The sequence below is a fragment of the Pinus tabuliformis genome, chromosome 3_2 (genome assembly GCF_031772625.1).
Source record: "Pinus tabuliformis cultivar Carrire ecotype Pingquan chromosome 3_2, CPIR1, whole genome shotgun sequence".
Lineage (NCBI taxonomy): Eukaryota > Viridiplantae > Streptophyta > Pinopsida > Pinales > Pinaceae > Pinus > Pinus tabuliformis.
In genome coordinates, this window is record NC_142302.1 from 1158495133 (window position 1) to 1158520700 (window position 25568).

Below are 25568 nucleotides of genomic sequence, written 5' to 3' on the forward strand. Positions count from 1 at the left end.
ACATCCCATGCTTCCTCCCTACATGACAACATTCTTACCTCACACACTAATTAAAGCATTGTTTTCATTAACTAAGCCAAAAAAAGTTGGGTTTCTAGTTTGTATACTTATCCCTACGTGTGGAGTTACCAAAAATTGAGCCACTTATCCAAAAAAAAAATGTGCAAGCCATTGTGCCTTCACAAAGATTCCTCCTCCTAAAAAAATATTTACTGTCTATAAAAAAAATCTTAAACATGTAGGTAAGGTCCCTAGGAGAAATAAGTAGTATCAATATAATTGGAATATTTTTCTATTTCGGTATTTGGAACTAGGAAGACGTTTTGTATTTTTCTACACATGGTTGGATTTATAGCATATATATGATTTAAAGAGACAAATTATTGTGGTGACATTAACCCATTTATGGTGTCAATTTTTTCATTCCATCTTATGATTTCTATATATTTACAGTTTGAAAACATGGCCATTATCAGCATATGACAAAAGGCGCCATACCTCATAAAATGATCATCACTCCAAATGACACCTTGCAATTGCAACTGAAAGAGAAGAGATATCATTACTCCATTGAGCTAATAAGTATTAATATATATGTGGATTAAAAAAAAAAAAAATCATAAGAAATATAAGTGCAAGGCCTATATGGTAGTCTTACGCCCCTCTCAACTCAACTGATATACACACAAATACTGATATTGGACTATGGGTAGGAGGTTTAATTATATGTACATACGTGGCATAAACAAAGTAAATATGGTTTCATAATGTTCTAAGTCAACATATGTGGTATCCATACCCACCTGGTGTATCATGGACAAACTGTCAGGGTTGGTATTAAAAATGACTGCCAACTTTACGATCTTGAGCCCTGGTACCACTAGTGATTATTGTCCCTCATCCACGTATGCTACGCTTGCATGGAAACACCACTAATATTACTTACGTAACTATCCCCTCCCACCCATATTAGATGATTAATGTACATGATGTAACTTGACTATGATCGGGTTGTTTTTTTTTTTAACAATGTGGTGAATCGGTAATTGTTAGATGTCACTATAACACCAAGAGTACATCCAACAACCTAAAAGCCAGATATAGTAATTTCTTATGATTTTAGCCGCACATCATAGCAGGACAATATACTCAATGTGATTTGCCCTCACCTGGTGAGTTTCACCCAACAAACCCAACAGTCTCACCACACATCACTGTCTGACCATGATCTAGTTGTTACAAGTCATGTCCTCACATCATACGAAGAGTTATTTTCCAGTAAGCCCTTAGAGCAACAAAATTTTACTCCCAAAAAATGGGCAGGTAACACAAACTGTTTGGGAAATAATTATACCAACCCTCTCATCAAAATATCATTCCAAAAAAATCAAACTCAGTATCGAGAGGCCAAACTTGCACTGTAACAGCGAGGGAAACTTCCTGCAACTAATTCAACTAATATTGGATCGGTTTGAATTTGCAAGCTATGTGTATGATATGCAGTGGTTTCCTCTCTCTAGTTAATGATTTTAAGTGAAAAAATATTACTTGTGTGGTTTGTCGCTTTGAAGTAGTGTATTAGTTAATCCTTCTCATCATTCTTCTCCCCATTATTCCTTCACCGATTCACCTACTTGCATGCACCAGACTCACTCTTATCCTCCTTCCTGTTCTCAGAATATACAAGAAGTGTGATTCCATTAATATATCCAATTACTAAGCTCTGCCTATGTAATATTCCTTTACATTTTTTCTTAAAAATTTCAAGAAAAATTTTCCAAATTTATTGCACACAAGAAATACTAGCATAAATGAAATTGCATACATAAAACCCAGAAATGTTGCAACTCAAAAATACACTTGAGAAATAGTAGAAAATTCAACTTTATTTTATTTACTGCGAATACAAAAACTATCAATAGCTCCTACTAAATGGCATGTTTAGCTAGAAAATAACTGAGGTCATGGCCTCCAAAAATAACTACAACAATAGTGATTCCGGCCTCCCAAATCTATAAATAGAAACAATAGATGCACTTGTGAATTCTAAATGAATTCAATAATGGACTGGTAGAGATGGGTTTCCATCCAATCTCACTAAGGTGTCCAAGGATTTTTGTCCCGGGAACAATGAACTTGTGAGGAAAATTTTCCACAATCGTCACAAATGACAAATGATTAACTCCTGATGTCCGAAAAAGCTTGCTTGACCCCCATTTTAAATAATTGATGGATCTCTATTCAACTTTCTAAAAGAATTTTTAATTTATTATTTTATTTCCATCCTTGAAGCTTCTCCCTTTTATTTTTTTTAAGTGACTCTTTTTTTCTATGAAGAAATCTAGAATTCAATGGCTTAAGGAGGGAGAGAAAAATACACAATTTTTTCACCAACCTATGATTCAACATCAACAACACAAAAAATTATGAGTCTTAAGAACTCTAAAAATAAAAAACTAGAGGAACACATGGAGATAACCCAGGAACTAGTAGATTATTTTCAAGACTTACTTATAGAGCCAATAACAACTAAAAAATAACAAAACATACACCAAAAATGGTCACCCCAGAGAAAAATAAAATTTTACTAAGGAAAATTACAAAGACACAAGTAGAAGCAACAATCATGGCAATGTGGAAGAATAAATCTCCACGACATGATGGATTTGCTTCATACTTGTTTTAGGAATGTTGAAAATTATAGGAGAAGACGTTTGGAAACTTGTTGAAGACTCCAAGAAACAAACCTCCATTCTTTCAACTTTGGATGCAACCTTCATCCCTCTTATACCTAAGAATTCTTGTTATAATTTTTCTTCATATTTTCACCCTATATCTCTTAACAATTTTCTCTACAAAATCATCTCAAAAGTTATTGTCAATAGAGTTAAACCCCTCCTTCTCACCCTCATTTCCACTGAGAAAACTAGTTATGTCGAAGGAAGGGAAATTATAAATAACATTCTACTTGCTTGCAAGCATATCCACATCCTCAAATTCATTAAATCCTCTCAAAATCTCATTATTTTCGACGTATCAAAATCCTTTATTCAACTTAGTTAGCAATTCATGTTTCATATGTTCTCGTCTTTCCCTTTTATAGAAGCTTGGATCCATTAGGTCATGGCCCTTGTTTCCAAGGATTTCTTTCTCATCCTCATAAATGGATCTCCCTCCCATTTTTTCCGCTTTAAAGTTATTAGAAAAGAGAACTCATTTCTCCTTTCCTTTTTCTTCTAATGGCAGAAGCCTTGGGACACTCTATAAAATCAATAGCTCAAGAAGGAAATACTCTGAAAGGCCTATCCATATGTAACATTAATTCTTGTTCTACTCATCAATAGTTTGTTGATGATACTCTTGTTATGGGTCAACCTACTATTAGAGAAGATGAGGCCCTCAAGTCCATCCTAAGTGATTTTTTGAAATATTTGGAACATATATCAATCTTTCTAAATCCCAAATCTTATTTTTCAACACTCCTCTTGCAATCCAAGTAATTCACATCTCTAGATTTCTCAGTATTCAAAGGATTTCCCTTCCACTCCAAATATATTGGAGCCCCTCTTGTGGACCATATTCTCATACAAAAGGTGTAGGAAGAGATACTGCAAAAATTTAAAAGAAAACTCTCTTACTAGAATTTTAGATCTCTAAATCTTGTGGCTAGACTCACTCTCCTTAAATTTTTCTTGCAATATCTTGCTATCTATGTTCTCTTATCCTTGGCAGTCCCCAAAAGCATTCTACAAAAAATTAAAAACATTCAATGATATTTTTTTTGGTGACGAGCTAAGCAAGAAAAGAAATGAGCCCTTATGGCATGGGAAAAAAATTGCAAACTTAAACCTGTTGGTGGATTGGGCTTAAGCGACCCAAAAATCTTTTATCAAGCCTGGGGAGCTAAAACTTGGTGTAAGTGTCTAAAGAATCCAATAGCTCTATGGAGAAAACCACGGAAGGAAAAATAATCTTTAAGCATAGAGGAAAACCAACTAATATGCATGGAAGGAGACATTAGAGGCTCTCATATTTAGAATACATCTTGAAGAAATAGGCATCACATTCAAAAATATATATTTTGAGAAATTATAGAAGGAAACTTGGCCCTTTTTTGGGAGGAATTTTGGCATTAGTGGCCCAAACTAGGTTAAGAGGGTGAAATGCAAATTCTAGAAGAACAACTAATATCATTAGGAAATGTTTCTATGTCATAGTACTGGACACACTCCCATAATCAAAGGGAATGGAAAAAATGGGAACAAAATACTTGTTTTCTCGTCATTATAAGACATGAAACTCATAACAGAATATAAAAGGAATTTGAAAATATGAAAATTAGACACAATCAAGAAATGACATTCTTCATTGGCAGCATAACTCTAAGGTAACCTTCAATCTTAAGGAATCTTAAAACAATTGCAGTAGCAGAGGGATGGGTTGGCCAAAATAGGTAGAGGAATCTATGGGACTTAAAATTATGTCCTAAAGTCACTCTTTTCCTATGGATTCTCTTTCAAAACAAAATTATAACTTAGGAAAAACTACAAAAGGGAGCCTTCCAAGGGCCCTCCAAATGTTAGCTCTATTTTTCCAACTGAGGAATTGTTGAGCACCTCCTAAATAACTATTAATTTTCATTTTAAATGTCGGATTGTATGGTCTTAGTGTTTTACCAATCAAATCAGAATAGAGGAAGTATGATATCAACATCTGAGGAATGGAGAAATACTCCCTTTTACCAATTCCATTGTAAATAGGGCCTGACAACTTTTCCAAGGGTTCATACTATGGGAAACTTGGAAATAGAGGAATCGAAATATTTTCAAATATCAATCAACTAACATGGATTCGTTCTCAAATTCTATCATGAAAAAAATTATAGAAACAATCCATCTAGTCCTTGGACAAATTAGGACTGGGAAGGGAATAAAAAAAAATTATATCCTTTCCCTTCTAGGTCAACACTAATGTTAAATTATTGAGATAAATTAGGTGAGAGATATAAATTTACCAGCAAAAAATCACACATCATTAACGAAATATTTACTATGGAAAAACCTCAATCCAGGGAAAAAACTAGCTAACAAAATTCTATTAGTCCCTTGGCCAAAACCTAGCCAAGTTGGTCCCGTGAGCTTTCATTGCTCACCTCCATAACACATTACATTATTTAAGTATTCCAAAGTCTTTTAAATGCTTCATTATATGAAATCCATAGGAACAAAACCATGGAAAACCAAAACCATGTGCCTAAAACCATCACTGTTTGACAAAAAAAAAATTCAGTTTTTCATTGAGTCAAGATTTACCCAATATTTTCACCTTAAATATTGACTTGGGGTTTCTATTAGCCAAATCTAGCCAAACTGGCCAAGTGAGCAGCCACCACTCAGCTCCAGGCCCTATCCATTTCAAATTGTTATCCAGGGTATCTGGTAATTTGGAATTCCCTCCATTCAACTAGGTTCAACTCCAGATTTTACCAATAATTTTCCTAGGGTATGCACACCTTACTATATCTTATAGCCATAAGCCCATTTACATGCAATTAACAAGTTCCTCTCAACTTGGCACACTCAATGATCTCCTCACCCTTGTATAGCTACATTTATGCCCTCTTCATAGAGTTAGAATCATAGATCCTCAATGCATTCATTATATAGTTTCATCTCCTCTTTATGAAATTTCCCAACACTGCAATAGTTGTCGATTACATTCCTAACTCCCAGTGGTATCTTACTAGCCCCTTACATTAAATCACTCTCGTAAATTCCAATTTAACCTCACTCTGATACCATGTAAAAATTACTGAGAGAAATTAATTGAGAGATATAAATTTATCACACACCATAAACACACTATTTATCTTGTAAATACCCCAATCTGAGGAAAACCCTAGCTAACTGAATTATATTAGTCCCTTGGACAAAACCTTCTCAAGCCTACTGATGAGCCTCATCATTGGCTAATTATATGGGCCTTAATTCACCTCCTAGTTTAGTCAAACCAACTTTTCTCATAACTTATTACATGTTTTTTATTATATTTTGTTTATGAGGTGAGTTAGAGTTGGATATTATGCTTAGTGGACTAATATGCATTGAATGTAGGATTAAAGGAGAAAAATAAGGAATTTTGGCAAAGAATAAGGTCAAAAATTGAATGGGACAAGGGAGAGGGATTGTAGGAGGTAAATCCTCCTCATTTATTGCTCCTCCATTCGAATATTCCTCCATTCATCACATCGGCTCGGAGTGCAAACAACTAAATCATGAGGATTAGAAGGCAGTCGAGCAAGTGAGAGACAAAGCGCCAGTTTATCTTGAGTTTGGGAGCCAAGCCTCCCTAATTTTAAGGAAGTCGTTGGGGACTTCAGTTGTATAAGTAGAGAGGCCTAGGACCTCTGTAGGATTTCGATTTTTATTGTAAAACGCTAAGCTATTTCCGAGTTGCAATACTTGTGAAAGTTCTATTGATGTAATTTGTTGTTTTGGTAATAAGAATGAGTTTTGTTTTGAGCCAGCACTGAGTTAACTCAGGGGGCTAAAGCTCTTGGGTTAGGGCCCAACCCTAACAGCCAAGTCTCCTTTTTCTTGTATATGTATGTTTAGTGTAGTTTCATAGCTTCATTGTTAATTTGTTTTTTTATGCATCTCCATCACAAGTAGTGTAGATTAGATTGGTTGCTTATTAGTTTGCTTCCATTTGTGCCTGACTTCAGTAGCAGGTTATCAGGGATAAAAGGATCACCATAAGGTTTTCAACAAGTGTCTTAGCCTCACTTCCTCCCTCTGGGATCATGACTTGAGGAAGGGACCCTTAAGCAGCCCCAAAAACACATATTTCTAGTTCTTTTATGAGCTTTGGAGTTTGATGTCTTTAAATTAGTATTTGGTTAGTTTTGCAAGGTAGATTTCCATTGTCATCTTTTTCATCTTCATTTCTGTAGTAGATCTCATCCATGCTTTCATTTCTTTCAGCAACTTTCCTTATGCATAGTGTAGGCAGTTAATTCATTAATTTTTCTTTTCTAGTTTATGAAAATATTTATTGTTTGCATATATTTTTGGAAGATATACATGTTCTATGCAGAGTAGGTGCTTCAGGAGGAGACTAAGACTTCATAGCCAGCAGCCACCTTCCACTCCATCCACCTTAGCCATCCCTTGTTTTCACCATCACCTTCATTAGTTTTTCATCATTTTTCATAGAAATCCTTCCCAGCACATTGAGTGAATCCAACCATCTACTATCTCTGATGTTGACTCCTGAGTGATCCTAGACCTTCTCCCACTCCATTCCACCCATCACACACCTTTCCTAGGCCTTCCATCATCTCCAACACCTCGCATTTTGCTCTCGACTCTATCCTATAGGTTTACAGGGGATCCTGTAGGTTTCTCGTACATCTTATAGGTATTCCTGAAATGGCCTGTTTTGAGGCCGAATTGATGGAAAAACTCTAGGAAGTCACCAAAAGCCTCCCAAGGATCTTCAACACCATCCAACCATCTCATAACCCTTCCATCCATCCTCAAACATCCTTAATTCACCTGCCACATCAACATAAGCAATTAGTTTGCATACTTGATTTTGCATAAAAGGACAAAAAAAATAGATTTAGTTCAGTCTCTTTACTTGCACATTAATGATGTCTGATGCTTCTTACTTCTATAACTTAGATAGTAGCATTTGGTTCATGTTGATTTAGAATTTCTACCAAGCATAGTTCCTTAGCGGTTAATTAGGAAATGGTGTGATTTAGCATTGCATGTCGACCTTCTCCATTATTGCAGTAGAGTAGCTCTCTCTTAGAATAGATTTACCTTTCTTCCATCAAAGAATCAAGCTTCTTCTTACTCCATAGAACTCTGGATTAAAACCCCAGTGGTCTCTCGCCAGCTGAACAATGACAACAGGCAGAACCATCACTTTTAGATGTGTATACAACACTGTCACCTCCAAGTTTGTACAAACCCCGGGTTGATAAAGTAAAGCTGGTAGCCCAGGAGTTGCAGCATCCATGCTGCAATAATGGTTCTCATCACTTTTTGGCACCATTGTCGGGGAGTTGTCTGAGTAAAATGTGATTGCTGCTTTCTTTTCTTCTATTTCTTGTCTACAATATTCTGCCATTAGTTTATTTCTGCAAGAGTAATCTAGTTGTTTCCTTTCTTCCATTTTGTATTTTCTACTTTCCTTTCCATTTTTCAAGTAAGATTTCAATTCAACAAGTAGCTTTTTCATTCCGTCAGTAATTTTCATTCAATCAACAATTTCAATTCTACAAAGTACTTTCCAAGTTTAAAAAATACAAAACCAAACCAAAAACATTTCCTTTCATGCCTCGTAGGAATAGGGATAGCTTAGGGAATTTTTTTACAAATACCCCCACTGCATCAGACATCCAACCTTCCCTCTTCTTCGGTGGCTGTGAACTGGAGGAACCCTTAGGTGAGCAACCTGATATATTTGAAGAACCCACAGGGAAGAAGAAGAAGAACCCATTCCTACTGAACCAATGGCTGAAAACATAAATGACTAAGGAAATAGAGAGAGAGTTGAGGGTGCCTTCGCCATCAAGGAAACCAATGGGGACATGAAGATGAAAAATATAAGCCCCTCGGCCCTACCTCATTTCCATGGCATGACCATAAAGGACCCTAACACTTTCCTCTTTGAGTTTTTTGTTATATGCCGAACCTATGATTATACAGATGATAAGAAAAAGTTAAAACTATTTCCATCTACACTCAAGGATGCAGCATTGTGCTGGTTCATGGGTTTACCTAGAGATAGCATCACAACTTGGTCTCATATGTAGCAAACCTTTAACAACAAATATCGGGACTTCTGTCGGTCAAAGGACACTAAAGAGGAAATTTTCAGGATGACCATAGGCAATGATGAATCCCTATAGGATTACGAAGCAAGATTCCAGCTTAGTTACAAAAGGGCCAGGTGCACACTTGACCCTGAGTCACTAAAGCTGGTCCTGCTTAGGGGAGTAAGGGAAGATCTTCTGGACACCCTACATTTGTTAGCAAGAGGATATATCTACCAATTACCCTATGAGGATATCAAGACCGTATTCAGAAACCACTCTAGGGCAGTTAGGAAAAAGATTAGGGGTAGTCAACCTATGGTGAAAGTGGAAACATGTTGGAAGATTTCAAAAAGCTAGACGCTGCAAACCCTTGCCTTACAAATGGACACCATGCACATTAAGAGGAAGTAGGAGGAAGAAGAGAAAGCCTTGGCCATTTTTTGTCCTAGATGCACCAGGAGGCATCCTAGGAATGAATGTCCATTGAATTCTATTGAAATTTTCTTAGTCTGTGAAGAAAACCACGCCGCAGACAAGTTCCCTTCTTTGTCTGGACTCAAAGTTGTATATCAAGGAGCTAAAGGGGTCACTGAGTAGCTTTGCTACATAAACGAAGGGAGACCTCATGGGCCTAGACCATACTAAGGGCATGCAAGGGTCGTCCCATGCATATTACAACCCCAACCAAACCACAACTATGCCTTCTTGGGGACCCCCTACTCATCCTTCTTGGTCTACACCCCCTCCTTGGTCCTTTGCATCTCAATATCACTCCTAGCTAGCCAGCCAGTCATTTCAACCTTATGCTCGGCCATAACCTCAGTGGAATGCACTGCCCCAAGGGTGGAGGCCCCAATACAACAATGCTCCAGCTCTATTTCCTCCACCACCTGCCCAACCATAGTTGCTACACTTTGCTCCACCCAAGCAACCCCAGATGCCTGCCCAACCAAATCCGAACCCGAAAAATAGGCAGGATCAACAAGTATACAGTGGAGAAACATCATATCCAGTTTATGCTATGGAAATCCAGGAGATTAACCTGAGATCTGGGAGAATTCTCCTGGATAACCAACCTCCACCTCCATCTAGGGAGGTTGAGGAAGAAAGAGAGGAAAGCAATCTTAAAGTGAATCCACCCTTTCCTAAGAGATTAGCCCAACCACTCCAGCCTACCCCAGAAGAGGCTGAACTTCTGGGAGAATTGAAAAATCTATGTGTAAAGATTCCACTTCTCCAAGCAATAAAAGATGTTCCTATTTACAATAAGTTGATTAAGGTGAAGTGATTCAAGCATCTAGGGAGGTGAATAAGGGATGTCCCTACCATTAATGTCATTAGGAAGCTATCCGACTTAATGCTGGGGTAGGTAATTTGTCCAAAATATTTGGACCCTAGAAGCCCTGTAGTAGATGTGCACATCAATGGCACCATTGTCCCACACACTCTGATCGATATTGGGGCCGCCATTAATGTGATTACCAAGGACACCATGCTCAAGATTAACCTCCAAGGTTCATTTAGGAAGACCACAATAGTTCTGCAACTTGCAGACCGCTCCACAGTAACCCCTGAGGGGATTGTGGAGGATGTGATGGTCTCCGTTGACTCTTGGGAGTACCCTGTAGATTTCCTAGTTCTCTAGCCTAAGGCTAAGCTTACTGGTTACCCTCTCATCCTTGGGAGACCATGGTTGGCCACTGTCGATGCCTACATTCACTGCAAAGATGGGAATATGACCATCAAGAATGGGCATATGTCCAAACAGTTAGTCCTATACCCTCCTGCTCAACCTTCTCTAGAGCATGATTTACCTTGATGGTTGGAGGAGGAGGAAGATGAAGTTACATTCCACCCAACTTTATACTTTAGAAACAACCATGGGGGGGGATAGCAGGATGAGGATGACTTGATTGAACACCTACTCCAAAATCCAACTTCTAGTTCATTTCCCTTAGAAAAAGCAGTAAAGGAAACCCAGAAAAATCATCTAATTGACTTGTGCTTGGCTGATTCCAACCCTCTTCATGTCAAAACCATAGAATTCATCCTAGAGAGAACCTTGAAAATCAATCCATCTCTTTTTGCTCTCTAAGAAGAGAAGTTACACAACATGCTAAAGGAAAATCTAGAAGCCTTCACTTGGAGTTACAAAGAAATGAAGGGAGTATACCCCTCAGTGTGTACTCACCACATATACATCAAAGAAGATTGCAAGCCGGTCTGAAAACCCCAAAGCAGGATGAATCCAGATCTTAAAGATATAGTCAAAGAAGAACTACAAAAACTGGGAGATGCAGGATTCATTTACCCTATCTCTGAAAGTGAGTGGGTCTCTCCTTTGGTGTTAGTTCCAAAGAAAAATGGTAAGTGGAAAATTTGTGTCGATTACAGGGAGTTGAACAAAGCCACAAAGAAGGACCATTTCCCTCTACCCTTCATTGACCAAGTTCTAGATGGCTTGGTAGGGAAAAGATTTTTCTCTTTCCTAGATGGATTCAGTGGGTACAACCAAATCCAGATCAGTCTGGAAGACTAGGATAAAACCACCTTCACTTGTCCTTGGGGCACTTTTGCCTAGAGGGTCCTTATTTTTGGCCTATGCAATGCTCCTGCCACTTTCTAGAGAGCAGTCCTGAGTATTTTCTCTGAATTAGTCTATGATGCGGTTGAAATTTATATGGATTATTTTACACCTTATGGCTGTGATTTTCAAGAAGCTCTATCTAACCTAGGCAAAGTACTGCACAAATTCATTGAAATGAACCTGTCTCCTAGTCCCAAAAAATGTGAATTCTTGATGACTGCAGGGACCGTGCTAGGTCATTCAATATCTCAGCAAGGACTACAGGTGGACCCAAACAAAATAGCCATCATCCAAAGGGTCCAACCTCCTCAAAAGTAGAGAGATGTCAGAAGTTTCCTAGGGTTAGCTAGATACTACTAAAGGTTCATAAATGACTTCACCTAGTTGGCTTCTCCTTTATTTGGTTTTTTGGCCAAGGACTCTGAGTTTATATGGTAAAAAAGTTTTCAAGAGGCCTTAGACATCCTAAAGGACAAGTTAACCACTGCACTGATTCTCTGAGGCCCAAATTGGGCCCTCCCCTTTCATATTCATGTTGATGCCTCACATAAAGCCATAGGAGCAGCCCTAGGTCGGATAGATGAAAAATTGCCTTATTCTATCTATTTTATTAGTAAGAATCTGTCAAACGCTGAACTAAATTACACAGTGACCGAAAAGGAACTCATGGTTGTTGTGCATTCATTGAACAAATTCAAGCATTATATTACAGGCTATCAAAAATTTGTGCATACTGACCATGCTGCAATCAAATATTTAATGAACAAACCAGATGTGAATGCTTCGATTATAAGATGGTTACTTTTAGTACAGCAGTTTGATCTAACTATTGTTGATAACCCTGGTAAGGAAAATGTTGTTGTAGACTTTTTGTCTAGAGTAAATTTGCCTACAGGTGAGGAAGGAATGGTTGTTAACCAGTTACCAGATGAGCACTTATTTGTTATTTCAGTTCTCTCTCCATGGTTTGCTGATATAGCAAACTATTTGGTATCAGCACAGTTCCCACCAAACTTGTCCTCCAACTAAAAGAGTGAGATAGTAAGGAAGAGCACCCCCTTCACTTGGATTGGGGGCAATCTCTTCAAACTTGGCCCAAATCAAATCTTGAGAAGGTGTGTCAGGGAGGAGGAAGTCTTTGAAATCCTTCTAACCTGTCATGATGGGCCTTGTGGAGGTCACTTTGCAGCAAAGATGACAACATTCAAAGTGTTACAAGTAGGCTATTATTGGCCCACTCTTCATCAAGATGTGAAAATATATACTAGTCAGTGTGATCGATGCCAAAGGATGGGAAGAAGGGAAAATTTTAAGGATGGAAATCTATCTTGAAGTTTAGAAACCTTGGCGAATCCCACTAGTCCATAATATGAAATCTATAAAATGTTTGGAGATATTTTTGTAAAAATTTTCAAATTTATAATATTTTTATATAGTCTATATATAATTTTTTGGTGATTTTAAGGGTAAAATAATTTCATTTTATAAAATTTGGGTGAATCATTTTTACAAAAAAATGGAAATTAGCGAATCTTTTTTTTGGAAAAAGTATAGAAAATTAGCCCATGGGCAAATATTAGCCCCTAAAATTTTCCCTGATGGGAAGGCCTACTCCAAGAGATGAAATGCCTCTGCAGCCTCAAGTGACTTTTGAGCCATTTGAAAAGTGGGGCATGGACTTGATTGGGCCTATTGACCCTCTTCCAGGAAAAAATAGTACATCATTGTGTGCACTGACTATTTGACTAAGTGGGTTGAAACCAAGGCAATTAAGGCAGCAACAGAGGAAAGGTGGATGAGTTCCTAAGGGAGAATGTATTCTACAAATTTGGGTACCCTAGCACATACCAAGATAGCCAGTTTACCTCCAACATGATTGGAGGCTTGCTCAGCCAGCACAAGATCAAGCATAGAACCTCCACTCCCTATCATCCACAAGCGAATGGGCAAGTGGAGGTGACCAACAGAGCGCTGGAGGGCATCTTGACCAAAGTGGTAAGGAATAACAGGAAGAATTGGGCAAATAGACTAGTTGAGGCCACCTAGGCCTATAATACCACATGGAAGACAACCACTAGATTCACACCCTATGAGCTGGTCTATGGAAAAAGGGCATTGTTGTCCATTGAATTTGAGTATAACACATTAAGGATCGCAGCTCAACTAGATCTATATCTCAGCAGTGCACAAAAAGAGAGATTGTTCTAGTTGAATGGTTTGGACGAAGGGCAAGTTAAGGACAACATGGCTAGGACCTTATGTTGTGGAAATATGCCATGATAATGGTTCAGTGCAAACCAGAACTAGAGATGAAGAGCCATTCCTTTGCTTGTTAATGGACACCAGTTGAAAATTTACAAGAGACCTTTATCAAAACAAGATTTCATTGATGATATCAATAAAATAGTGATGATATTGGAGCAAGTTTCAACTCCTCCCTCATCAAATCACTAAGAAAAGAAAAAAGAAAAATAAGGACTCAAGTTAAAACCTCCATGAGGCGCCTGAGTCCCACCATTGGGTTGAAAACCTCTTGGGGCGGCCCAGTGGTGTCAAAAAAAAGAAAAAAAAAAAAGAGAAAAAAAGAATAAGAAATATCCTTGGGTAAAAAACTCTCTTTAGGTGCCCAGGGAAAATAGCTAGGGTGAAAACCTCTCATAGGCAGCCTAGTTGTTTAAAAAAAAAAAAGAGAGAAAAAATCATGAAATGTCCATTTGCAGGTCAGCAAGAGGGATGGTCAAATAGCAAAGGAGGATCAAAAAGAGATCCATGTCACTCACATTCTTATTTTACCACTCATTACCATTCATTCCTCCACCATTTCTATCATTTTTTCTACTCCATTACTTCAGTTTACAAAGGGATTGTGTTTTCTACAGGATCCCCTGTAAACCTATAGGATCCCTTGAAAACCTATAGGATGATCCTGTAGGAATTACAGTGACCCATAAATCCTATAGGAAGACGTCCTAAGGCAAAAAAATGACTTGCTATGCCAATAAAATGCACCCCCTTCATCATTCAATCACCATACCTTGTCCATCGTCATCACCCCTGCACTCACCATTAAAAACAAAATCAGTTTCAAGAATTTTTTTTTTTCTTCTCCGAAAAATATGGAAACAGGGAGGAATAGAGAGCATCACCTGAGTATTCCTTATTCTCCACACTCTTAGTCTTTCTCTCCATCCATGTCACCATCCTCACAACCCCAGAAAAAAGTATGATTAAGAGTTTTGAGGGAGAAGCAGCTACAGGACACCCTGTAGGAAATCTTGTAGCAGCCTATCCCACAGAATACCAATCATAACAATAGAAAACATCTAGCATGATGATCCAAGAGCTCCAAAGTAGTAGCAACACCACCATCTTCAACCACAGGTACTTGCACAAACAAAGGAGTCATTAGGAAACAACAAGAGGAGGAAAAAGAATAGCATGTAGCTAATACACACAGTAGCACCTCTGGTCTTCGACAACTGCAAAAAAGCATTGGCACCATAGGTAAGTATCTCGCTCACTCTCTCATATGCATCATGTAGTCAAAAAAATTTAAGGGTTACGAGTAAGTTGGTTTATAAGCGAAAAGATGGCCAGTTAAATTGGCCACCTTCATTCAATCAACACATACACAACAGGGTGTCCTCTCACACATGGCAATAGTCAACTCAAAGACAGAGAGGGAGAAGGAAAAAAGCAGTTAAAACTATGGATGCATAAGGTGGGAGCTGATTACGAGGAGTGGGGAATGATGAGGTGGTAGTGGGGACCAACGGTCCAAAAATGGAAACGTACCTTTGCTTCCAACACACCACCTCACCCTGAATAACCATAAGAGGAAATAATCATCGTCCCCATGCATTCATGCATTCACTTCCTCGAAGGTCGCTCTCATAGGTTACTCTCATACCCAAGCAGCTTACCAAAAGAAAAACTCCATCATTTTACTGCACAGGAATTCCTACAGGATTGCACCGGAATTCCTATAGGATCATGCACAGGAATTCCTACATGATACACAGAGACAGTCTATAGGATTGGCTGAGAGGAGTTTCAGAGGGGAAAACATGGGAGTTGGCCACTACAAACACTATGAAGAGGTAGGCTCTATAATTACATACCTCTTTACAAGTTATTGAACTAGATATCCTCTAAGTTTGAGTGAATTTAGCAGTTGTGTAAAGGAATTACATATACAGTCATTTCAGCTTTGATTCTGCATTTGAAAATTTTCTCAACCCTCTCATCTCCTCAAACTTCACCAACAAGATGACAGGAGGGTTTAATAGGAGGGATCCCATTAACACTATGAGAATCCAACAACACCCCCAAGTTCTTGAAATCTTCACAAGACATAATTAGATGGGGTTTTTCGAAAAATTCAGAGGGTATGATGATGAGGTGGCCTGAGATTTTGCTCTCTCCCTCATTCCACTCACTAGAATCCATGCCACTATTGTGGTAAGAGGCCTCTCCATAGAAATCACCCCTGAGCTCATTAGCAGAGTCACCACACTTTCCCCAAGAATACCATGGAGGAAAGAAGACAAGGAGATAACCAAGTTGCCAAAAGGAAATTATTTTTAGAAGGTGAGGAACCCACTGAGGAAAAAAATGGAGTAAGGAGGGAAAGTCTGCCATATACCTGGAATGAGGTAAGCTACCAATTGATCAAATACATTTTATGTGAGGGTAGGTGTAGTGTGGTCTATGGCTATCATTTTAGGCTTCTTGAAGAATTGAGATTTGGAGCAGAAACACCCCCTCACCAAAGGCTCAGCATACCATACTTCCTGCTGCAATCACTAATAGACTCAAGCATCAAAGTGCAGGAGGGAAATTCCCAATAGTTAGCTCACCATGGGTTAATTAGGATCCTTATAGAATATGCCCTCCAAAACCTCAGAATTCTTATAACATGGTCATTTTTAATAGACATGCCGACAGAGGATGACATCAAAGCTCTCACATATGATGTTATTCCTACTGTCAATAAAGAGGAAGAGGAAGAAACAGAAGGAGATGAAGATGAGATGGAGAAGGAGAGGAAACATAAGAAAATGAGGAAGATGAAGAAGAAGAGGGGAAAGAGAAGGAGGATGATGAAGAAATAGAGGAGGATGTTAAGGAGGAAACTGATAAAGATGTTGAAGATCTACAAGAGGAAGAAGACAGGAAGGACATAGGTGAAGAAGTCAATGGAAAATAAGGGACAAAAAACAAGGAGGAGTCACCTAGGGTGTCTCCAGAACCCACTGAGAGAGAGGTAGTAGCTTCCCTCACTGCTCTTAGCACCCCCATCAAGAAAAAATGAAAAAGATAGAGGCAGACACCCTTATATTTCAGGACATAGCAAAGCACAAGAATAAGACAAGGGAAACCCCAAACATCAACCAAAATTCATATTGTGATTGAAGACTCCCCTACACAAAAGGAGAAAATTCCTTCCCCTAAGTCTCCTATCACCTATGTGAGAAGGCCTAGTACTAGATCAACCTCCTCCAAGGGAAAGGAAATCCTACAGGATACATAGCAAAATCTACAGGAAGCAGAAACAGTCCTACAGGATACTCTGCTGAACCTACAGGAGGCACAAAAGTTGGAAAGGGAGGTAGGGGAGCAGCAAGAAACTAAAGAAGAGGACCTAGAGACAAAAGAACCCAGCCCCCAACCTAACCTATACTCCTACTATAGGTTTATTAGAGGCAGGGTCATACCTCAAAAATTTGCTATCCCACTGTTCATCGAGCTTGAGAAGGAGAGGGCCAGAACTCACCAATGAATGCAGATCACCAAATCAAAGGGGGTGGAAGATATTGGGCACATGGAAGAGAAACTCAAGGAGATGGACAGAGAGCTAAGTGGCTTGAGAGATAGAGAGGCCATAATGGAAAATCAACTAGAGACAGAAAATGCATGGTTGAGAGGATAGTTGTAGGAAAGAGAGAATCAATTGGCATATGTGGCCAGTCTCTCTTTGGAAGCAATCCAGTGTAGGATGCCAGCTAAATCCTATGCCCTATACCTCAAAGAACAATGGTTGCGATTCCAGATCAAGAACCTAGCACAGAGAGGCACCATGCCATTTCAGGACTATAGGCAATTCATTGATCTTTGTTATCATAGCACACTAGAAGATAGGGCCAAGATGGTTGAGTTTTATTTGCACAACATGGCCCTAACAGACATGAATGTATGGGACCCTAATGACAAGCTAGGAGATTTACAATTGATTGCTTTGGCATCATGGATGAGCCATGAGGAGTCAAGGGTTGTGGAGATGAAGAAGATATTGGCAAGAGAGAAAACTGAACCTCTTGTGATCAGAGTTGAACAATCAAATCCCATGGCCCTCATCAGTACCCATAATTTGATTGCAAATTATCCTCAATTTGCGCCTAGATATCTTGCTGCCCAATAGAAAGCAATTCACATTTTAAGGACATGTTCAGGCTATTAAGAGATGATAGCATACATGCTTTCTTGAGGAAATGGAACACACTACCATACAGCTTAAAGATAAGAGAGTATCACTCTCCTCAAAGGTTGAGAGAGGCACTAAACAAGACACCCATGTATAAGAAATCTATGCAAAGGCTGAAAGTCAATTGGATTGGCCTAAAACTCAGTCCACCACTACTCTTAGGGATGCTAGAAGGGATAAAAGAAGAAGAAGAAAAGAGGCAGTGGGAGGAGGTAGAAAAGAAAGCAGGCTTCTATGAACAATAGGAGGAGAGCACAATAGAGGCATGGGATGTCAGAGAGGCCACTAGAGCCATGAAGGATATGGATATTGATTAATTTGCTCAGAGGATGAGCAACACTTTCAATAGGGGGGTGATGATGTGCCTCATCATTGGGTAATTATATGGGCCTTAATTCACCTCCTAGCTTAGTCAAAAAAACATTTCTCATAACTTATTACATGTTTTTTATTATATTTTGTTTATGAGGTGAGTTAGAGTTGGATATTATGCTTAGTGGACTAATATGCATTGAATACAGGATTAAAGGAGAAAATCAAGGAATTTTGGAAAAGACTAAGGTGAAAACTTGAATGGGACAAGGGAGAGGGATTTTATGAGGTAAATCCTCCTCATTTACTAATCCTCCATTCAAATATTCCTCCATTCATCACATCAGCTTGATGCAAACAGCCAAATCATGAGGATTAGAAGGCAACCAATCAAGTGAGAGACAACCCACCAATTTATCTCTAGTTTGGGAACCGAGCCTCCCTAATTTCAAGGAAGTCGTTGGAGACTTTAGTTGTATAATTAGAGAGGCCTAGGACCTCAGTAGGATTCGGATTTTATTGTAAAACTCTAAGATATTTTCTAGCTGCAATACTTGTGAAAGTTCTATTGATGTAATTTTCTATTTTGGTAATAAGAATGAGTTTTGTTTTGAGCCAGCACTGAATTAACTCAGAGAACTAAAGCTCTTGGGTTAGGGTCCAACCCTAGCAGTCAAGGCTCCTCTTTCTTGTATATGTATGTTTAGTGTACTTTCATAGCTTCATTGTTAATTTGTTTTTTTATATGCATCTCCATTACAAGTAGTGTAGATTAGATTGGTTGTTTATTAGTTTGCTTCCATTTGTGCCTGACTTCAGTAGCAGGTTAGCAGGGATAAAAGGATCACCATAAGGTTGTTAGTAGCTGTATCGACCTCACTTCCTCTCTCTAGGATCATGACTTGAGGAAGGGACCCTTAAGCAGCCCCAAAAACACAGATTGCTAGTTCTTTTATGAGATTTGGAGTTTGTTGTCTTTAAATTAGTGTTTGGTTAGTTTTTCAAGGTAGATTTCCATTGTCATGTTTTTCATCTTCATTTTTGCAGTAGATCTCATCCATGCTTTCATTCCTTTCAACAACTTTCCTCATGCATAGTGTAGGCAGTTAATTCATTAATTCTGCTTTTCTAATTTATGAAAATATTTCTTGTTTGCATAGCCTTTTGGAAGATATACATGTTTTATGAAGAGCAAGTGCTTCAAGAGGAGACTAACACTTCATAGCCAGCATCCACCTTCCACTCCACCCACCTTAGCCATCCCTTGTTTTCACCATCACCTTCACTAGTTTTTCATCATTTTTCATAGAAATCCTTCCAAGCATAATGAGTGAATCCAGCCATCTACTATCTTTCATGTTGACTCCTGAGTGATCCTAGACCTTCTCCCACTCCATTCCACCCATCACACACCTTTCCTAGGCCTTCCATCACCTCCAACACCTCACATTTTTCTCTCGACTGTATCTTATAGGTTTACAGGGGATCCTGTAGGTTTCTAGTACATCCTATAGGTTTTTCTGAAATGGTCTGTTTTGAGGCCGAATTGATGGAAAACCTCTAGGAAGTCACCAAAAGCCTCCGAAGGGTCTTCCAAACCATCCAACCATGTCATAACCCTTCCAGCCATCCTCAAACATGCTTAATTCACCTGCCACATCAACAGAAGCAATTAGTTTGCATACTTGATTTTGCATAAAAAGACAAAAAAGAAAGAATAGATTAGTTCAGTCTCTTTACTTGCACATTAATGATGTTTGATGCTTATTACTTCTATAACATAGATAGTAGCATTTGGTTCGTGCTGATTTAGCATTTCTTCCAAGCATAGTTCCTCAACGGTTAATTAGGAAATGGTGTGATTTAGCATTGCATGTCGACCTTCTCCATTATTGTAGTAGAGTAGCTCTCTCTTAGAATAGATTTACCTTTCTTCCATCAAAGAATCAAGCTTCTTCTAACTCCATAGAAGTCCGGCTTGCAAGCCCAGTGGTATCTCACTAGCTGAACAATGACAACAGGCAGAACCATCGCTTTTAATTGTGTATACAACACTGTCACCTCCAAGTTTGTACGAACCCTGGGTTGATAAAGTAAAGTTGGTAGCCCAGGAGTTGCAACATCCTTGCTACAATACTGGTGCTCATTACCTACCAATTGGGCCTTCATTGTTGGCCTCCCTGGCATATTATAATGAAGTATTCCTAATCCTATTAAAGGCTTCATTACATGAAATCCATAGGAAAAGACATGGGAAACCAAAACCACAGTTGTTTGACCAAACAAGGTTAACTCTTTAACCAAGTCATGTTTTACCTAACAAATAATTTAAATAAATATTTCAAGTAACCTTTTCTTACCCTAAACTGACAAGTCTCAACCAATATCTCCCCCTCTAGAAGGTTTTGTAATGTTATGCTTTGATGAGGCCTCTAAGGGTAACCCATGGCCAACCAACTTTAGAGGAGTATTTAGGGATGCTTGAGGTGAAATAATCCATATCTATGTAGGAGATATTGGGATTGATAGTAACAATGTAACATAACTATTAGCTAGAACAAAGCCTAATCATTACTAATAAGAATAATTATCATAAATTGATAATAAAGGGAGACCCTAAAAGCATAATTAGTATGATAAAAAAAATTCAATGAAGATATAGCCTCTCTAAAGTCTTGAATAGTTGGATACTTAAATACATCTTATCAAAAGTAAAAAAATTGTTAAAAATAATTAAAGTTCCCATTCTGTCACATGTTAAAAGGAATGAAAACAAGCTTGCAGAAAAATTTGTTGATGAAGGGCTTTAATATAAAGTTGAAATAATAGATCAGAATTGGACTCAAGAACTTCCATATTCTCCATGATCCATGTGTAAGGAAATTATAGATAAGGATTATGACCCACATAGAGTGTTCCAAACTAGGGAATCCCACCATAGTCTTGAGATTAGTACAAGAAGTTTAATTAAGGGTGTTAGTATAACCCTCAATTTGCAGGATTAATGCATGAAGGGACTTACACATTTGGAAGTATTTGAGGTTGGATAGTGGGAGGATTCATGCATTATGGACGTTGATGTGTGGGACATATTAGAAGGAAATTCAATATTGCAGCTTGCTTCAAGTTGGTTTTAACCATAATTATGGGGAAATATATGATGTTTGTGGGAATTATGATGCAAGGTGGTCGAGGAGAACTGGAATTGGGGTTGATGATATATATTGGTCTGTGTTTCATCAACTACTTGAGCATGTTTGGTTTCTTTTCAACTCTCCTTTAGCTTATAGTCTATTTAGTGTTAATCATCTCCGTTTTTACTTGTGCTTTTGCTAGTGTTTCCTTTACTGTTAGTATTGCATGTCTTTGAGTGTTGGGTGGCCAGCTCAATGCAAATCTTTGGGTAACAATTCCCTTGCTCTCTAGCTTAATCATGGCTCTTAATGGTGGAAATTCTCAAGATCGATTTAAATGGCATAAGTGATGCACTGAGATTGGCTCTGAGGTTCAATTTGGTGGTATTTTCTATGTTCATTGGCTTTCATTTTCACATTTCTCAGTTATTATCTTTTGCATTCAACTATTTTTTTTTTGCTAGTTTTCCTTCCCTTCTCTATGCCTTATAGTGGTTCTAAGACTATTCTCCTTGGTTTCGCCCTAATCTCATGTGTTCAGCTTGATCTTTTGTCAAGCTCTAGCTTTTCCCAATATTTTTATGATAGTTTAGATGAAGGTCTGTTATTTTGAAGAAATTATACCAGTAGCCTTTTTTCATGCTGGGTTGGTATTTTCTGTGGGTTTTTTCCTACCTCATTTTGGTTCTCTCCCTCAAGTTCCAAATTACGTTTCATTCCCCTAAATTCTAGTTGTCTATCTTCCTCTTTCATTTTATCCTTATAATGGAACATGGACAAGTCTCCTCTAGTCACAGAGGAGGTATAAGAGGCAGAGTCAACCCTCTTTTTTTCATGAAATTCATTAGTCCCCATCTTCTTATCCTTAGGCTCAAGCTATTGGTCATCATTCTATGGCTAGATTTATGAAGGTTATACTTGAAGAAGTTCCTTAAACACTCTCTAAGGCTGTGGAGGTTCAAAATAGCTGCAAATTCATCCTAGATCATTAAGTTAACCAAGAAACAAGAAATTGGATCCTAGATATTGGTAATTATACTCAGGCTCGTCAGACATCATATATGCAAACAATTAGTCTATATTGGGATGTTGAGAAATGGCAAAAAGAAATTCCAGTTTAATTTGTCCTTGAATTAAACTGAGAATTAAAATCAAATTCTATTCTCATAGAAACTTGTAAATATTTAATTAATTTTAATTAACTTAATTATCTTAGGAATTTCGAGTTGTAAGTCTTTCTGTAGTCATGTATATGTTTTCCCTAAGTTTTAGGGGTCCAATATGAGTTTAAATTGAGTTGGAAATCAGATCACTCAGTTTACTGAGTTAAGTTCAGTTAAATTAGTTCCAAACTATTTGAGGAACTAGCAGAGGACTAACAGTCAATTGGTGCACTAATGCATCCACTAGTGCTACTCCAGTTAACTAACGATTCCCTCACGAGAAACTCATGCATGTCGATTTTGAGAAAGACCCAGCTGAGACTAGAGTGCAAGGACAATGTACTATCAGTGGTATTATTTACTAGAGTGTAAATATCATGCATCAATCAGAGATTGATCCTATGTTTGGATTGTGCAATTTTGGAAGCATGAATTCCCTTTAAATATAAGATATTCATCCTAGGAATTACACAAGAGGTTAGAGGCTTGGAGAGCTACTGAATAGGTTAAGGATTTGGCTTGAGCTAGCTTGTGAGCTGGGAGAGTTGAGAATACGTGTGTGGAATTTTTCTAGTGAGAAAACACTTTGTATCTTCACTCATATTTATGATATATGCAATACATATAGCAGGGTTTTGAGCAGTGGCTTTCCCCAGATACATCTTGTGTTATGTGCCATTGATTTATCTTCTTCTTGTTCTTATTGTTTTCATCAATCTATTGGCTTCCACTGGTTCAAAGTAGAAGTAGATTCTTGTCCTATGCTTTAGTAAATTGCATGAGCTTATGAATCTATACGAAAATTCTACATGGTATCAGAGTGAGAACAATATACTAGAGGAGATTTCAAATTTCTGAGTTTTGGGTTACTGGTGAAAATTGAATTTGAAATACATACTTTAGGATCGGCAGATGGAGTTCTATGGTTTGCGGCTCGAGTATTCTTTGGAAGGAAGCCCAAATTTTATAGCCTGGAGGGAAAAAATGGAGGTTGTGCTAGAGGATAATGGCTTGAAGCAATTCGTTGATCGATAATTCCTAATCTAGCAGCATCAGATGCACAAAATTTGGCTGAATGGAAGAAGCGTGTGTTGAAGGCGAGGTGGATAATCCTTGAGGGAGTTCAATACCACATTATCTCGAGTCTCCATGGCAAGGAAAATTTGTATGCTATGTGGAAAGCATTGACGGACTTGTATCAGAACAAGAGTGACCAAAGGAAATTGGCACATGAGGACAAACTTTGAAAAATCAAAATTGAGAAAGGCGAAACGATTCCAAAATACTTTACCAAGTTCACTCAGTGTCATGATGAAATTGGAAGTGTTGGAATCACGGTTGCCAAGGATGGTATGGTGAGTCTTTCTCTTCTAGGACTCCCAAAGAGTTGTCATAGTTATCAGGACTCTGTCAATGGTTAGGAGAAGTTTCTAGATTGGGAATGATTGTGGTCAGATTTGATTGAAGAGGAGGTCGGGAGGAAGACCAGGGATGGCTCTTCATCAAAGACTGATGATGAAGAGAATTGTGCCTTAGTGATTAACGTGAAGAAGGGTAAAGGGAAATCTTCCCATTCCAAATTGGATTCTTATCATGGAGGTAAGAAGAAAGACATGATGAAAGCTAAGCACTTTTATTGTCATGAGCTGGGCCATTTTGCTACAAATTTTCCACTCAAGAAGTCCAAGAAGAAGTCCTCAGGAGGAGCGATGGGTGAGGCTTTGGCATCTCAATTCGAATTTGAATTTTCCCTCATTGTATGAATGGTGCCATCAATGATGGGAAGTGTATGGTAGTTAGACAGTGGAGCTTCATTCCACATGACTGGGAACAAAGAGTTATTCATTAACCTGGAGGAGAAAGATCTCCAGATGCATATCAATATGGGTGACGACGAGAAGTATAGTGTTACTGAATTGGGCATGATTACCTTTCAGAGGGATCATGGGGCTCTACTCACCTTGAATAAGGTTATGTATGTGCCCTGGGCTGAAGAAGAACTTGGTATTCGTTTCCATGCTTGAGAATAGAGGCTATGATGTGATCTTCTTGAAAGGAAATATGTTCCTTCGATACATAGCCACGGGTCAAGTAAAGAATATAGGGATTTAGGTGAAGAATCGCTATAAGATGTAGGTAGAGGATGTGCTTCTTTGAGCACAAAAGTAGAAAGGGTGTGAAGCCAAGATGTAGGCAAGTTGTGGCACAGGAAATTGGACCACTTGCATCATGGGGCTTTGAAGATATTGCAACAGATCTCTACCGATCTTCCCAAAGGTATGCTTGAGCAAGTTGATACATGCAAGGGGTGCACGTTGGGAAAATACACCAAGTCTTCCTTTCACGACAGAGACAGTCAAGCAGAGGCTATTATAGAGTGAGTCCATTCAGATGTGTGTGGACCATTCTCAACAGCATCCACGACCAAACACAGGTATTATGTTATATTTTTTGATGACTATTCTCGTAAATGCTAGATAATTCTCATGTAGAAAAAGGATCAATCTTTCACAAAGTTTTGTGAGTTACATTGGTGGAGAAATATTCGGGTAAGAAGGTTAAAGCTCTGTGGAGTGATTATGGAGGTGAGTATGTCTCAAATGAGTTTAAGAATTTCTGTGCAGTGGAAGGGATTAAATGAGAGTTGACGACACCCCATAATGCTTAGCAGAATGGGGCTTCCAAGAGGAATAACAGAAGCATAATAGGGGCAGCAAGGGCGGTGTTTCATGATCAGGGCCTACCACTACAATTGTGGGCTAACACATGCAACAAAGCAGTTTATGTTCATAATCGTAGCCCACATTAGATACTTGAGATGAAGACACCAGAGGAGGCTTATTTTGATAAGAGGCCAGATGTTGGTCACTTCAAGATTTTTGGGTCATCAGTATATTTCCATGTGACCAAAGATGCATGAAAGAAGCTTGAGCCTACAACATAGTTGGGGATGTTTTTGGGGTACACTGATACACCTCATAGCTATTGGGTGTACTTGTCGACCAGAAGGATGACATTGATTTGCAGGGATGTTAGATTCGATGAGGAGAAGGCCTTG